General features: G+C 39.5%; 1 pseudogene; it reads left to right on the top strand.

The window, feature by feature from the left end:
* Positions 1-1,559: 1,559 nt before the first annotated feature.
* Positions 1,560-14,967, top strand: part of LOC142164194 (uncharacterized) — a 76,779-nt pseudogene continuing 63,371 nt past the window's right edge.

Raw genomic sequence — 14,967 nt, forward strand, 5'->3', positions numbered from 1 at the left:
AATATAGAGATAATCATTTTCTCAATAGACAAGATAAAACAACTCCAAGATAAATTAGAACTACTATATAATGATAATCCCCTACAAGGATGGGAAAAACATAAAACGAAAATAAAAATTGAACTAATAAATGAAAATAGTATAATAACACAAAAACCTTTAAAATACAATTTTAATGACCTAACAGAATTTAAAATACATATACAGGAATTGTTAGACAATAAGTACATACAAGAAAGTAATAGCAAACACACTAGCCCATCATTTATAGTAAATAAACATAGTGAACAAAAGCGAGGAAAAGTCGAATGGTTGTAGATTATAGAAATTTAAATGCAAAAACAAAAACATATAATTATCCAATACCAAATAAAATACTAAAAATCAGACAAATACAAGGATATAACTATTTTAGTAAATTTGACTGTAAATCAGGATTTTACCATTTAAAACTAGAAGATGAATCTAAAAAGTTGACAGCATTTACGGTACCACAAGGATTTTACGAATGGAATGTATTACCCTTTGGATATAAAAATGCACCAGGTAGATACCAACATTTTATGGATAACTACTTCAACCAATTAGAAAACTGCATAATATATATAGATGATATACTATTATATTCTAGAACAAAGAATGAACATATAAAACTACTAGAAAAATTCATACACATTGTAGAAATATCAGGAATTAGTTTAAGTAAAAAAGAAAGCAGAAGTAATGAAAAATAAAATAGAATTCTTGGGTATACAAATAGATAAAAATGGAATAAAAATGCAAACTCATATAGTACAAAAAATAATTAACTTAAAAGAAACACTTGATACAAAAAAGAAGTTACAATTATTTTTAGGATTAGTTAACCAAGTAAGAGAATATATTCCTAAATTAGCAGAAAATTCAAAACCATTACAGAAAAAATTAAAGAAAGATGTGGAATACCATTTTGACGAAAAAGATAAAATACATATAAAAAGATCAAAATTATGAGTCAAAAATTACCAAAACTATATTTTCCGGATGAAAAAAGGCAGTTTACATACATAGTAGAAACTGATTCTAGTGATCACAGCTATGGAGGAGTTCTCAAATATAAATATGATAATGAAAAAACTGAACACCATTGTAGATATTATTCAGGATCATACATGGAACCACAATTAAAATGAGAGATAAATAGAAAAGAACTATTTGGATTACATAAATGTTTGTTAGCATTTGAGCCATATATCGTTTATAACAAATTTATTGTAAGAACAGATAATACACAGGTAAAATGGTGGATAACACGGAAAGTACAAGATTCAGTAACAACGAAGGAAATAAGAAGGCTTGTATTAAATATACAAAATTTTACATTTACAATTGAGGTAATAAAGACTGATAAAAATGTTATTGCAGACTACCTATCAAGAAAAAGGTACCCAAACTGATGACAGACAAGAAACAAAAGATTTATTTACAATCTTTACTACTCTATCTTTACAGATGGATAGTATGGGTAAAAGATTACAACAACTAGAGGAAAGCAAGCCAAGTCAGCAGCATGACTATAAAATGCGGAGCTAAGTCGATCGGAAGACTCAAAATTTCCAGAGTTAGAGGGAGACGTTGGGAAACTCCGTAAAACCCATAACAATGTTTGTTTACATACAGCTTGTCACGACCCTAGTTCACCAACCGTGAACATGTCATGACGGCACCTAGTCTCCGTGACCAGGTAAGCCTAACACTTGCGGAAACATAATAATTGCGGAAAAATAGAATACCATATTTAATTATCTAAAAAGGAAATTATACTGAATGTCGCTCGGCATATACGACATCAATGTCTCAAGACTAAAACAATCCCAAAACCCGAAAACTCACGGGAAAACACAGGCTACAGAAATGTATAGTGAGGCTCCAAACTCCAGAATATCTAACAAACGGAAGGAAAGAGAACTAAGTACTAAAGATAGAATAAAGAGGGAGACTCGTCGGTCTGCGGACGCAGCAGATCTACCTCGAAGTCTCTGTAGTCCTCCTGCCTCACTGATAGTGCGCCTGAGTAGAGGTACCTGGATCTGCACATGAAAACATGCGCAGAAGAGGCGTGAGTACACCACAGCGGTACTCAGTAAGTGCCAAGCCTAACCTCGGTTGGGTAGTGACGAGGAAGGTCGGGGCCCTACTGAGGTTATATAAAAAATATAAAGATGTCAGGATAAGATAAGCAGTGCAATTTAGAACCTACAGTAAGAATCTATGCAGGATAATAAGAGTACAATAACGGAAACAATGATGAAAGCAAACCATAAGGAAAGTAATCGGGGATCTCTAAGTATCCCGAGGATCTCTTAGTATCCTCGTCATGTACTAGGGATCTCTTGGTATCCCGAGGATCTCTTGGTATCCTCAATATAAGCCAGGGATCTCTTGGTATCCCGAGGATCTCTTGGTATCCTCAATATGTACTAGGGATCTCTTGGTATCCCGAGGATCTCTTGGTATCCTCAATATCAACCAGGGATCTCTTGGTATCCCTAGGATCTCTTGGTATCCTCAATATATGTGTCGGGGATCTCCCGGGACTCTAACCCCTAGTCCCAAAGTAAATGTGCCGGGGGAATCTAACCCGTAGTCCCAAAGTAAAACAAGAGCAGCAACACAAGAATATTAAATTAAAAGCTAATTTCCTACCAAGTAAACATTTACTTCTAGCCTAACATGCTTCACGTAATGCAATTCAGGCAATTTAAGAAAATAGGCAATTAAGTCAACTAAACATGCCTTTTTAGACTAGCAACATGCTAAATTCACAAGTAGCATAAAACAAGGAAAGAACTCAATTGAAATACTTAAGGAAAAACCGGATTTTCAACAATTAGCTCAAGTACGCGCTCGTCACCTCACGTACAGGGCATTTCAATTATCAAATATAGCACATCCTAAGGGGAAAGGTCCCCCACACAAAGTTATACAAGCCACTTACCTCGAACCGGTACAAAAATCGCTAAGAAACAATGCCCTTGCCACGAGTATCTGACTCCGAGTGGCCCAAATCTATTCAAACCAATTACATATTGTAAATAACATCGCAAGTAACTAGTTCCACTGTTAAAATCAAAGCTAAGGCACGAAAATAGGTAAAATGACCAAAATGCCCCTCAGGCCAGCATCTCGGAATCGAATAAAATTTACATTTCCAGAAACCTCGTACTCTCACGAGTCTAACCACACCAAATTTATCCAATTCCGACACCATTTGGTCCTTCAAATCTTCATTTTATATTTTTTGAAAGATTGCACAATTTTCTTCCCAAATTCTATCTCAAATCACTAATTAAATGATGAATTCAATGGTATATTCATGTATTCTAACCAAATCTGATTTAGAATCACTTACCCCGATGAATTTCTTGAAAAATCTTCGAAAAATCGCCAAAATCCGAGCTCTATAGGTCAAAATATCAAATAAAAACCCAAAACCTCGTATTTATAGAGTACCCCTCGGATTCCGACAGTGCTGACCGCACAAAAATGACTGCGGTCCGCGCCCAGGGAGTGCTGACCGCACAAAAATGGTCACGGCCGCGCAGCAATTTGACTGCAATGACAGGCTTCACTATTTAGGCCGTAACTTTCTCTACAAATGTCCAAATGCCTTTTATAATATGTTTCTGAAAACTAGATTCAAAGCTCTACCACTTGTGTTTTTCAATCACCTCAAAATTCCATGTTGATCAAAAGATATGACTTCCGAAGTAGAACCAGCAGCTTGCAGATCTTCCCGGGCACGGCCGCGCGTCCAGCGCGCAAAGGAGCGCGGTCCGCGTCTCCACTGCTGCCACCTCCATTTTGCTAAGTTCCGGGGTATCCGTACTTGCTCAAAACTCACCCGAAACACACTCGAGGCCCCCCGAACCTCAACCCAAAGCACCAACGCCTCCTAAAACATTATGCAAACTTGTTCCAATCATCAAAACACCTCGACTAACACTAAAATCATCGAATTACATCAACTTCAAGCCTAAGTTCTTTTAGAAACTTCAAAACACACATTCGATCAAAAACCGGACCAAAACATGTCTGAATGACTTGAAATTTTGCACGCATATCCTAAATCATCTAACAAAACTACAGCAACTTCCGGAATTCCATTCCGACCCTTGGATCAAAATTTAACCTATCAACCGGAATTTGTCAAAATACTAACTTTCGGCATTTCTAGCCTAAATGAGCTACGGACTTCCAAAATATATTTCGAACACGCTCCCAACCCCGAAATCACCTAACGGAGCTAACGGAACCATCTGATTTCCATTCCGAGACCATCTTCACACTGTTCCGATTATGGACCATTTTTTCAACACTTAAGCTCTTATTCAGGGACTAAGTGTCCCAAAACACTCCGAATCCCAACACTGAACGTCCCGGCAAAATAGAATAACAGAAATGAACTTAGGGGAAGCAGTTAATGGGGTGACAGGGCATAAATTATAAAGACAACCGGCTGGGTCGTCACATCCTCCTACACTTAAACATTCGTTTGTCCTCGAACGAGCATAGAGAACATACCTGAAGTAGCAAAAAGATGAGGGTATCGGCTGCGCATATCCTGCACGGTCTCCCAAGTCGCCTCCTTGGCCGGCTGACCCCACCACTGAACCTTTACTGAAGTTATATCCTTTGACTTGAGCTTTCGGACTTGCCTGTCTAATATTGCCACTGGCTCCTCAACATAGGATAGATCCTTGTCCAGCCGGACTAAACTGAAATCCAACACGTGCGACGGGTCACCGTGATACCTCTGGAGCATCGATACATGAAATACTCGATGCACTCCTGCCAATCTGGGAGGTAAGGCAAGCTCATAAGCAACCCCCCCCAACTCGCCTCAATATCTCAAAAGGGCCAATAAACCTCGGACTCAACTTCCCTTTCTTCCCAAATCTCATAACGCCCTTCATAGGCGAAACCCAAAGCAGAACCCGCTCACCAACCATATAGGAAACATCACAAACTTTCCTGTCCGCGTAACTCTGCTGTCTGGACTGGGCTGTATGGAGTCTGTCTTGAACCACCTTAACTTTTTCCAAGGCACCCTGAACTAAGTCCGTGCCCAATAATCTAGCCTCGCCCGGCTCAACCCAACCCACCGGAGATCTACACCGTCTCCCATATAAAGCCTCATACGGTGCCATCTGCATATTGGACCGATAGCTGTTGTTGTAAGCAAACTCCGCCAATGTCAAGAATTGATCCCAAGATCCTCCAAACTCAATGACACACGCGCGGAGCATATCCTCAAGAATCTGAATAGTGCGCTCGGACTGTCTGTCCGTCTGAGGGTGAAATGTTGTACTCAACTCTACCCGAGTACCTAACTCATGATGAACGACCCTTCAGAACCGTGATGTGAACTGAGTACCTCTATCTAAAATGATGGAAACCGGGATACCATGCAGACGAACAATCTCCCGGATATAGATCTCCGCCAACCGCTCTGAGGAATAAGTAGTACACACAGGAATAAAGTGAGCGGACTTGGTCAGCCGATCTACAATCACCCAAATAACGTCGAACCTTCTCAAAGTCCGTGGGAGCCCAACTACAAAGTCCATGGTGATCCGCTCCCTGATACAGTCAAACAAGGAATACCGAGAAACCACACAAGCTAGGACTCGACTGGGCTTCGAAAGGTCCAATCTCACAAACTGGCTGACTAAGGCCTGAACATCCATTGCCATAAGTCTCTCTGCACTGCTTCTACTTTCTTTAGATCCACCCGAATACCCTCACCCGATACTACGTGGCCTAAGAATGCAACAGAATATAACCAGAACTCACATTTCGAGAACTTAGCATATAACTTCTTCTCTCTCAAAGTCTGAAGCACAGTTCCCCGGTGTTGCTCATGATCTTCCCGACTCCGGGAATACACCAGAATATCATCAATAAAGACAATGACGAACGAGTCAAGATATGGTCGGAACACACTGTGCATCAAATGCATAAAGGCTGTTGGGGCGTTGGTCAGCCCAAATGACATAACAAGGAACTCGTAATGGCCATACCGAGTCTTGAAAGCAGTCTTCGGGATATCTGGTTCCCGAATCTTCAACTGATGGAAACCTGAGCGCATGTCAATCTTAGAAAATATCTGTGCAGCCTGAAGCTGGTCAAATAAATCATCAATACGAGGCAAAGGATAACGGTTCTTCACTGTAGCTTTGTTCAACTGTCGATAATCAATACACATACGCATAGAAGCACCCCTTTTTTTGCTTTACCAACAAAACAGGAGCACCCCAAGGCGATACACTGGGCGAATAAAACCTTTATCAAGCAAATTCCTATAACTGATCCTTCAACTTAACTGAAGGTTTCACCTCATCCTTAGTCCATAACCTTAGGACAGGACCCAAACTTCAAAATTTGCCATTCGTCATAGGATACGAATTCCACATCATCACACTGCAATAGTCTTATTTCAACACACTTAAACTTTTAATAATGCTTAAATACTTCGAAATTATTCCTCCAGGTTGCTACATTCTCCCCCACTTAGGGTCATTCATCCTCAAATACACGACGTAGCTTATCTCTTTCTTCGCACATCTTAAGGTCTCAATTTTTCTAACTTCCAAAATTTATTTATTTTTTTGAAATTTCGGCAGAGCCTCCCCTGTATTTGGGTCTATCCACCTGCCAGAGTAACACCAAAACAACTACTAACAACACATCCACAACCCAATGAAACACCACAATGTATATATCAATAACACTAATCTCATCATTATAAGCATCGCATTATCATGCTGATATCTGGACATGAAACACATCATCTGTATGCTAATAACCATGTCTCTGGCCATAATAGTTGTTCATAAATCACAACATTGCCAATTAACCTTATGTTAACAATCATCTTATTTCAGACCTCCACTTTACTCACAACGAGGCATTGAGACCTCATAATTACTTACCCAAATTAACGAGTCACATTTAACGCCACATGGACGCTCATCTCATAGGCTAGAGCTCAACGTTTACAACACAAAAAAAATGGTTGAATATGAACAGAAAATATACAAGAATTGTCAAATAAGCCCAATAGGCATGACTCCCATTTAAAATATAGTACCAAAAATTTTAATTTCATAAAAGGAGAATTTTAAACACATAAACCTTTCACTACCAGGACCTTGTCCTTATATAACATCCACCGCAGCTTGTAGCTCGGTTTAAAATATTTCACATTATATTATTATTTGAGGATATCACCCTCAACTCTGAATCACAAGTATTTGCACATTGTGCCAACTGAAATTTTTCATTTCCTTTCTTTCTTCTTTTCAATAATTTCCGTCAAAGAAAATCACAACATACAATGATAGGGATAGCTATCTCCATATAATAGCCCAACGTGAGTATTCACATAAGTAGATTTCAGGATTACGAAGCTCACTCATGAGTGGAGCATATTAAGAGGACTCGCCTAAATTTTCAAAATCAAATCAAGTTAAGGAAAAAAAATCATTTTTGTAACAATCAGAATTGTACTTGTAATGACACCATCTGGTATAGTGTCCTCAGCCACACTATAGCAATTAGATCAATGGGTCGGGCATCCACCTCTTAGGCGCCATCTGCCCGTTCGTTCTCCGTCTCTATCTTGTAGCGTATGTAGATTAGTATCTATAATGGAGTGTGTTGACTGTGTGTTCTGATGAAATAGGTTTCTCCCAAGTTTGGGATAATTTCTCATGATGTTTCTAGTATCACTACATTCATAACAACCCATCTGCAGTTCGGCTGCTCATACTGAGTCTGTGCCGGATAACTAGAATAACCATTTAAGGAACCCCATGCTAGTGGTGCATTTAAAAGATAATTGTCCCATGAGAGTGCCCTGATTAACTGGAGCACTACGAGTATTCTAAAATTGTTTTCATTTCCCTGCTGATGCTGAATGTAGAATCATTATGGACATAGGAACATCGAAAGTCCCCACATCATCTCATACAAATCTCAGCTCCTACTCATATACAAGTTTCAGAGAACTTTTGGATACCACATAAATACACCTCATGCCAAATCGGATATGACACATGACCCACAATTTGATCGTTGATAGTGAACTCTCTTCACTTGGTGCAAGGCTATAAGATACATCTTGATACTCCACAATACTAACCTTTATCGCTCGTATGTCACCATCATGAGACACCTCAAGCCATTCGTTTGGCATATGTCCTTCTTAGGACAGTTAAACTCACTTCCTCCAGCATCTCGGTTGCTAGTTGTAACCTTTGCTAGATAGACATCTCATATGTACCATATAGTCCCTATTACCACCAACTATCTTCAGATCTACGTCCACCTCGTGACTCTACCATTACTGCGACGATTAGGCAATTAAGTAAACCTTCTTAAGACCGTTCTTATCAACCAGATGTCAGAACCTATTGCACCCTCATGTGCACAATTGAATGATCTCTCAATACTTCTGCATTATCGATATGGATGGCACGCGGTAACAACGGTTGAGCAAATTCTTGGCTCCCTTATAATCCTTCTGTAGCATCACGAACCATCGGCGCAAAATTGATACCGAGTGCGCAATTTCAATACACGAGTGAATGCAAAAAGGACATATGATATAAGCTCCAAACTGAATAAATGACGCACGATAAGAAATGAAATGAAGTGGAATTTTCCTAACGTTTACATAGCCTCTCGTAGATAAGTACAGACGTCTCCGTACCGACAAGCGAGACTCTAATAAACCGGCCTGTGTCCCGTGACTCCTATGAACCTAGAGCTCTAATACCAACTTGTCACGACCCTAGTTCACCAACCGTGAACATGTCATGACGGCAACTAGTCTTCGTGACCAGGTAAGCCTAACACTTGCGGAAACATAATAATTGCGGAAAAATAGAATACCATATTTAATTATCTAAAAAGGAAATTATACTAAATGCTGCTCGGCATATACGACATCAATATCTCAAGACTAAAACAATCCCAAAACCCGAAAACTCACGGGAAAACACAGGCTACAGAAATGTATAGTGAGGCTCCAAACTCTAGAATATCTAACAAACGGAAGGAAAGAGAACTAAGTACTACAAATAGAATAAAGAGGGAGACTCGTCGGTCTGCGGACGCAGCAGATCTATCTCGAAGTCTCCGTAGTCCTCCTGCCTCACTGATAGTGCGCCTGAGTAGAGGTACATGGATCTGCACTTGAAAACATGCGCAAAAGAGGCATGAGTACACCACAGCGGTACTCAGTAAGTGCCAAGCCTAACCTCGGTTGGGTAGTGACGAGGAAGGTCGGGGCCCTATTGAGGTTATATAAAAAAATAAAGATGTCAGGATAAGATAAGCAGTGCAATTGAGAACCTACAGTAAGAATCTATGTAGGATAATAAGAGTACAATAACTGAAACAATGATGAAAGCAAACCATAAGGAAAGTAACCGGGGATCTCTAAGTATCCCGAGGATCTCTTAGTATCCTCGTCATGTACTAGGGATCTTGTCACGACCCAAACCCCGCTCCGGTCGTGATGGCGCCTCTCATGAAGACAAGGCCAGCCAACCTTTTTAAACAGCCTTTTTCAATAATATATAAACATGAATTAAACAGTTTCAAGATAATTAGATAACGTGATTTCACGAAATATAACCCAATTCGACCCAAACCGGGGTGTCACAAGTCACGAGCATCTAAAGAGTTTAAATATGACTAAAAACCTAGTAATATACAGGATGGAATTTAGAATCCAAGGAATAGGTATGGTGCCACGAACGCAGGCGGTCACCTTGCTCAGCTATGATAGCAAAACCTCTAATCAGCTAATATCCCGCTACCAGGTTATCAGTACCTACAGCTGTACGCGAGGTGCAGGGAGTAAAGTGAGTACTTTCAACTCAGTGGTAATAAGAGTAAATAATAACTTAGCGATAAGAAATCACGTAAGAACACTTCATTATGCTATCTAAGACGGTACAACCCTTTTTGAAAACAGTAATTCCATGAAAATCCTTTATAAAATATCTAACTCAGTTTCAAACCTCTTTTGAAAATAATCTTTTTAACAGTTGCAAAATAATTCCAGCCATCAGTGTCACTATGCATAGAAACCCACCCCTCGGGCAATATCTTCTTTCCTGGTCAGCCACTCGGGCACCAACACTCAAGGATCAGATAGCACCAGCAAAAGCAGATAAATATCTTCAGAAATATCACAACAACAAATAATGAACAAATGCGTGAATGCAATGCAATGCATATGATGGTACATTCCAGTACCCAATGCGGCGTGCAGCCCGAGCCATCCATATTTATTTATCGTCGATGGCGCTCACTAGGGGTGTGTACAGACTCCGGAGGGGCTCCTACAGCCCAAGCGCAATATCTTGGTCAGTCATTGTTACCTGACCAATTTACATCATACAGTGCCATTGTTACCACTGTTTCAAGTATATCATACAGTGTCATTGTTACCACTGTTTCAAGTATACATCACACAGTGTCATTGTTATCACTGTTTCAAGTTACATCATACAGTGTCATTATTACCATTGTTCAAGTTACATCACACAGTGTCATTGTTATCACTGTTTCAAATTTCTGCTCTGTCCAGAAAAACAATATAAGCCCCTTGGGCATTTATAAAACAGTAGTCCTCAGCCCGAAACAACACTTAAAATATCTTTTGAGTTTTCAAAACTTAGAGATATGGCTGAGTTCGCAAAACAGTATTCAAAACCTTGGTCTGAGACCGTATGATATGCAAATTATGCTAAAACAGTAATATCAATCCCCGAAGGATTCTACAAGTCGGCACAAGGACCCAAACATGGCAATCAGCCCAAATTATGATGATAACATGTAATTTCAGTTAAATACGCAGTAAAATCAACAACCGAGACGGACCAAGTCACAATCCCCAATGGTGCTCTACCCCACGCTCATATCCGGTGTGCAAGTCACCTCAATATAGCACTATGATGTGCAAATCTGGGGTTTCAAACCCTCAGGATATCATTTACAAGTATTACTCACCTCTAGCTCGCTATGCCCTTGCCTCTCAAATTGGCCTCCTCGTGTGACGAATCTGCCAAAAATACACAAACATCGATGAAGTTCGATTTCTAAAAGACGGGGTTTTTAACCCTACATATTTGAAATTCGCCCCTTAATGATACTATAATGATCCCATACAGTTATGTAACTTCAATCTACAATACAACACTCAATAGGGCCAATATTAGTACTAGATCCCATAAATTATGCCATTTAGGCATATTATCAAACATCTTGTAAGCATAAATATTTACACCTCTTAACTATAGCATTGGTTCCTCCAACTATCACCATTAACCAACAATTCATTCCACTATTATTCTTTAACAATTTATACTCCTAACATCACATGTGTGATCAACCATTCACCCCAAACCAACAAAAATTCCATCCAATAAACACCTTTAAATCCCTACCATGTTCATGTATTTAAATTGGGAATTTATGGCTTCCAACCACCATACAATAAGTTGTAATACTTGATTCATACTCATATTCCCATAATATATCCATTTATGTGAGTCTAAGGTGTAGGATTTACCTTTTGGAAGATATCTTGCAAAACCCTTCTTTCAGTTCTTGAAGGAATTTCTTGAAAATCTAAGAATTTTCAAGATCAATCCATGTTAATATAAGTGTTTAGGAGTAGTAATCAACTCAAAGTACTCCAAAAATCTTACCTTGGATCATAGAAATGAAGAGTGAGACGAAATCCCCTTGAGAGAGCAAGCCCTTGCTCCAAAAATGGCTTGGGAACTCTCTATTCCCGGTCTTGGGGTATTTAGGGGCCTGCTACTAGCGCGGCCGCGCATCTGGGCGCGCTAGTTTGCCCAGTGTTCTGTCTTGGGCGCGCATATTTTAGCGCGGGCGCGCATCTGGGCGCGCTAGTGACACATGCCCAGTAAAATGGTCATAACTTTATGTATACACCTCCAAATGAAGAACGGTTTGTTGCGTTGGAAACTATACTCAAAGGGCTTTAATTTTATAGGTTGTGGGTCATACAACTCCTTATATAACGGGACATATGATCGTCCAAAGTGAGGTCTTACGTGCACTCATTTACAACTTTCGTCTATTATGAAATTTTTCCAACTTCAAAAGTTTCCATTAGCCATCCGAAATCACTATGAAGCCCTCGGGACCTCAATCAAACACGCCAACATATCCCATACATTATTGGAATTTCTTCCAATCAACAAAACACCTAAAACAACATCAAAACCATCAATTCACATCGAATTCAAGCCTAAGGTTTTTCCAAAAACTTTCGAAACACGCATTGGATCAAAAACTTAACCAAACCACCTCCGAATGAAATGATATTTTGCACACACATCCCAAATCACATAACGAAGCTACAGCAACTCTCGGAATTCCATTCCGACTCCCGGATCAAAATGTCACCTATCAACCGGAAATCGCCAAAATACTAACTTTGTCAATTCAAGCCTAATTCTACACCGAACCTCCAAAACCACTTCCAATCACGCTCCTAAGTCACAATTCATCTCCCAGAGCTAACGGAGCCATCAAAATTTACATCCGAACCCTCTAACTCATAAGTCAATGCCCGATTGAGTTTTCCAACTTAAGTCTTCTTAAAAGAGACTAAATGTCTCATTTCTTATCAAAATTGCTCCAAATAAATTCTAATGCATCCAATACCAATAATGAAACATGAGGAAGCAGAAAATGGAAGAACGGGGCAGTAACTCACGAGACGACAGGTCGAGTCATTACATTCTCCCCAACTTAAACAAACGCTCATCCTCAAGCGTACCTAGAGTTGTCCTAGAAGCCAACCAAAAGCTGAATGACCTTATCAAGCATAAACCCAGGGATGATCCCACGTCACCCTATCTCACATGGGTCTGATAACGCGTTGTAACTAAGATCACACAATCTAGTCTAGCCCATAAATCATAGAGCCACATTTCACCTTTTCGAAATCATACACAAGATCAGAACCTCAAACCTATATTCAGGATAAGTCTGAACCAGCTGTAATAGACCATGCCTGCAACCTTAGGTGCAATTACATGATATATTAATAACTCAAACAAATGTAGCGATAACTTCCATTCACAGCAGCTGCCCACAACAACTAAATCCCGATAGAAATCTCTTATTAGCCAATGTCTCAATCCAACACTCTCATATACTGCCAATGATAACTGAAACATGCAATAAATCATAACCATTGCTCAGATCAACCATTCATGAGGCCATTTCTCCTCTAGCAATTATCGTAATATATATTTTTTTTTAACTGAACCTCGATATTTACCCATCAAACATGCTGAAATCAAATCTATTCGTATTCATCAATGACCCCATTGATCACCTCGAATCAAACACACCACTCTGGTGATATGGCACCTCAATACATGCCTAAGCCACAACTTTCATAATACGCGCACCAATAAGAAACGGCCTGAACATACTCAAGTCATGAAAAAAATGACTCAAACGAAAGAGCCGCACCTCAAGCTCATCAGTACCATCAGCGAACCCAACAAGAACATGCCGCAATACTACCGAAATATCATTAATTTAATAATATTACCTTTATGAGACATATACTCTGGTCAAATCACTTTCAATTAGCAATATTATTTCCCCAATCATCCGAAGATCATTCGCCCTAATCATCTGAAGCTCTTTTCTCTAATCACCTAGAAGAAAATCGTTACACATCCTATATTCTGTATGATGTACATAGGTATTGTTCTAACTCTTACAATATTGACATGACGGACAAGATCTGTATAAATTCATAACACTATCGAATCAATAATTCATTGGGTCTATACTTATGGCAAAAATTATCACCTCATTCTGAACCAAACAATAGTCTTAGCCCCTTAATTTACTTTATATACTCAGATTGCACTGATCTCAAATTCAATGATCTTGTCTCACCCATTACGAACTGCCCAGGCAATAAGCCACCTCAGATATAATCAAAAGCTGCATATGATGCCCCAATATGCCAATAGGATACTAATTCGAACGTGTCACAAAAGGAAAACGAACTCTGGAAGGAATTACCAATCCCATGCACTAATACGGACTTTCCTTAGAAAATAGGAAGCAAGGCATACAAAATAGCATATAGAAAACTATACTCAGTATCACACAGTTGTGGCGTGCAACCCGGTCCAGATAACATACCCATGGCGGCGTGCCACCCGATCCATACATAGATCTCACATAAGGAGATGCACATCGAGCCAAATTTGCTCATTACAACAAAATACCAGGTATCGATCATAAGCATGCTAAGTGCATAATAATATCTCTGAGGGACATATAGCGTTATAAGCTACAAAACTCAAGCACAACTGAGGTGCGATGTACAATCTGAATTTCAAGAGCCAAGATGATCATACAACGTCATTCCTACACAGATTCTCAACACATAGCAATTTCTCAAGTCGTCTCACAACTCACACGGCGCAATGCATCACTACGCCAAATATCTGACAATGAAACATCAACCTAACTACTCCTCAATGAGGACCGCATTACTAAAATGCACACATCAGGCCTGATATAGAGCCATTATTCACATTAAATCTATCCATCGACTTCAAGCCAATTCTGATCACACTGAACTAGCCTGATAACCTTTCAAAGGTCCATACTAACTCCCATTTGATAACACATAAGAACAACCATCACAAATTTCCTACTTGATTTACATCTTTAACCAATCAAGTGATCACATGCCATACTTATATAATCTTCCCGTGGGACACACTCCCACAACCTACCACAACAATATCTGGAGCGTACCTCCAAACCATCGATCGCACTAACGCTGAAGCGATCAAGAGTCATTAACCAGGATGCAAAACCCCTTTACAAAACACC

Source organism: Nicotiana tabacum, chromosome 1 (genome assembly GCF_000715075.1).
Source record: "Nicotiana tabacum cultivar K326 chromosome 1, ASM71507v2, whole genome shotgun sequence".
Classification (NCBI taxonomy): Eukaryota; Viridiplantae; Streptophyta; class Magnoliopsida; order Solanales; family Solanaceae; genus Nicotiana; species Nicotiana tabacum.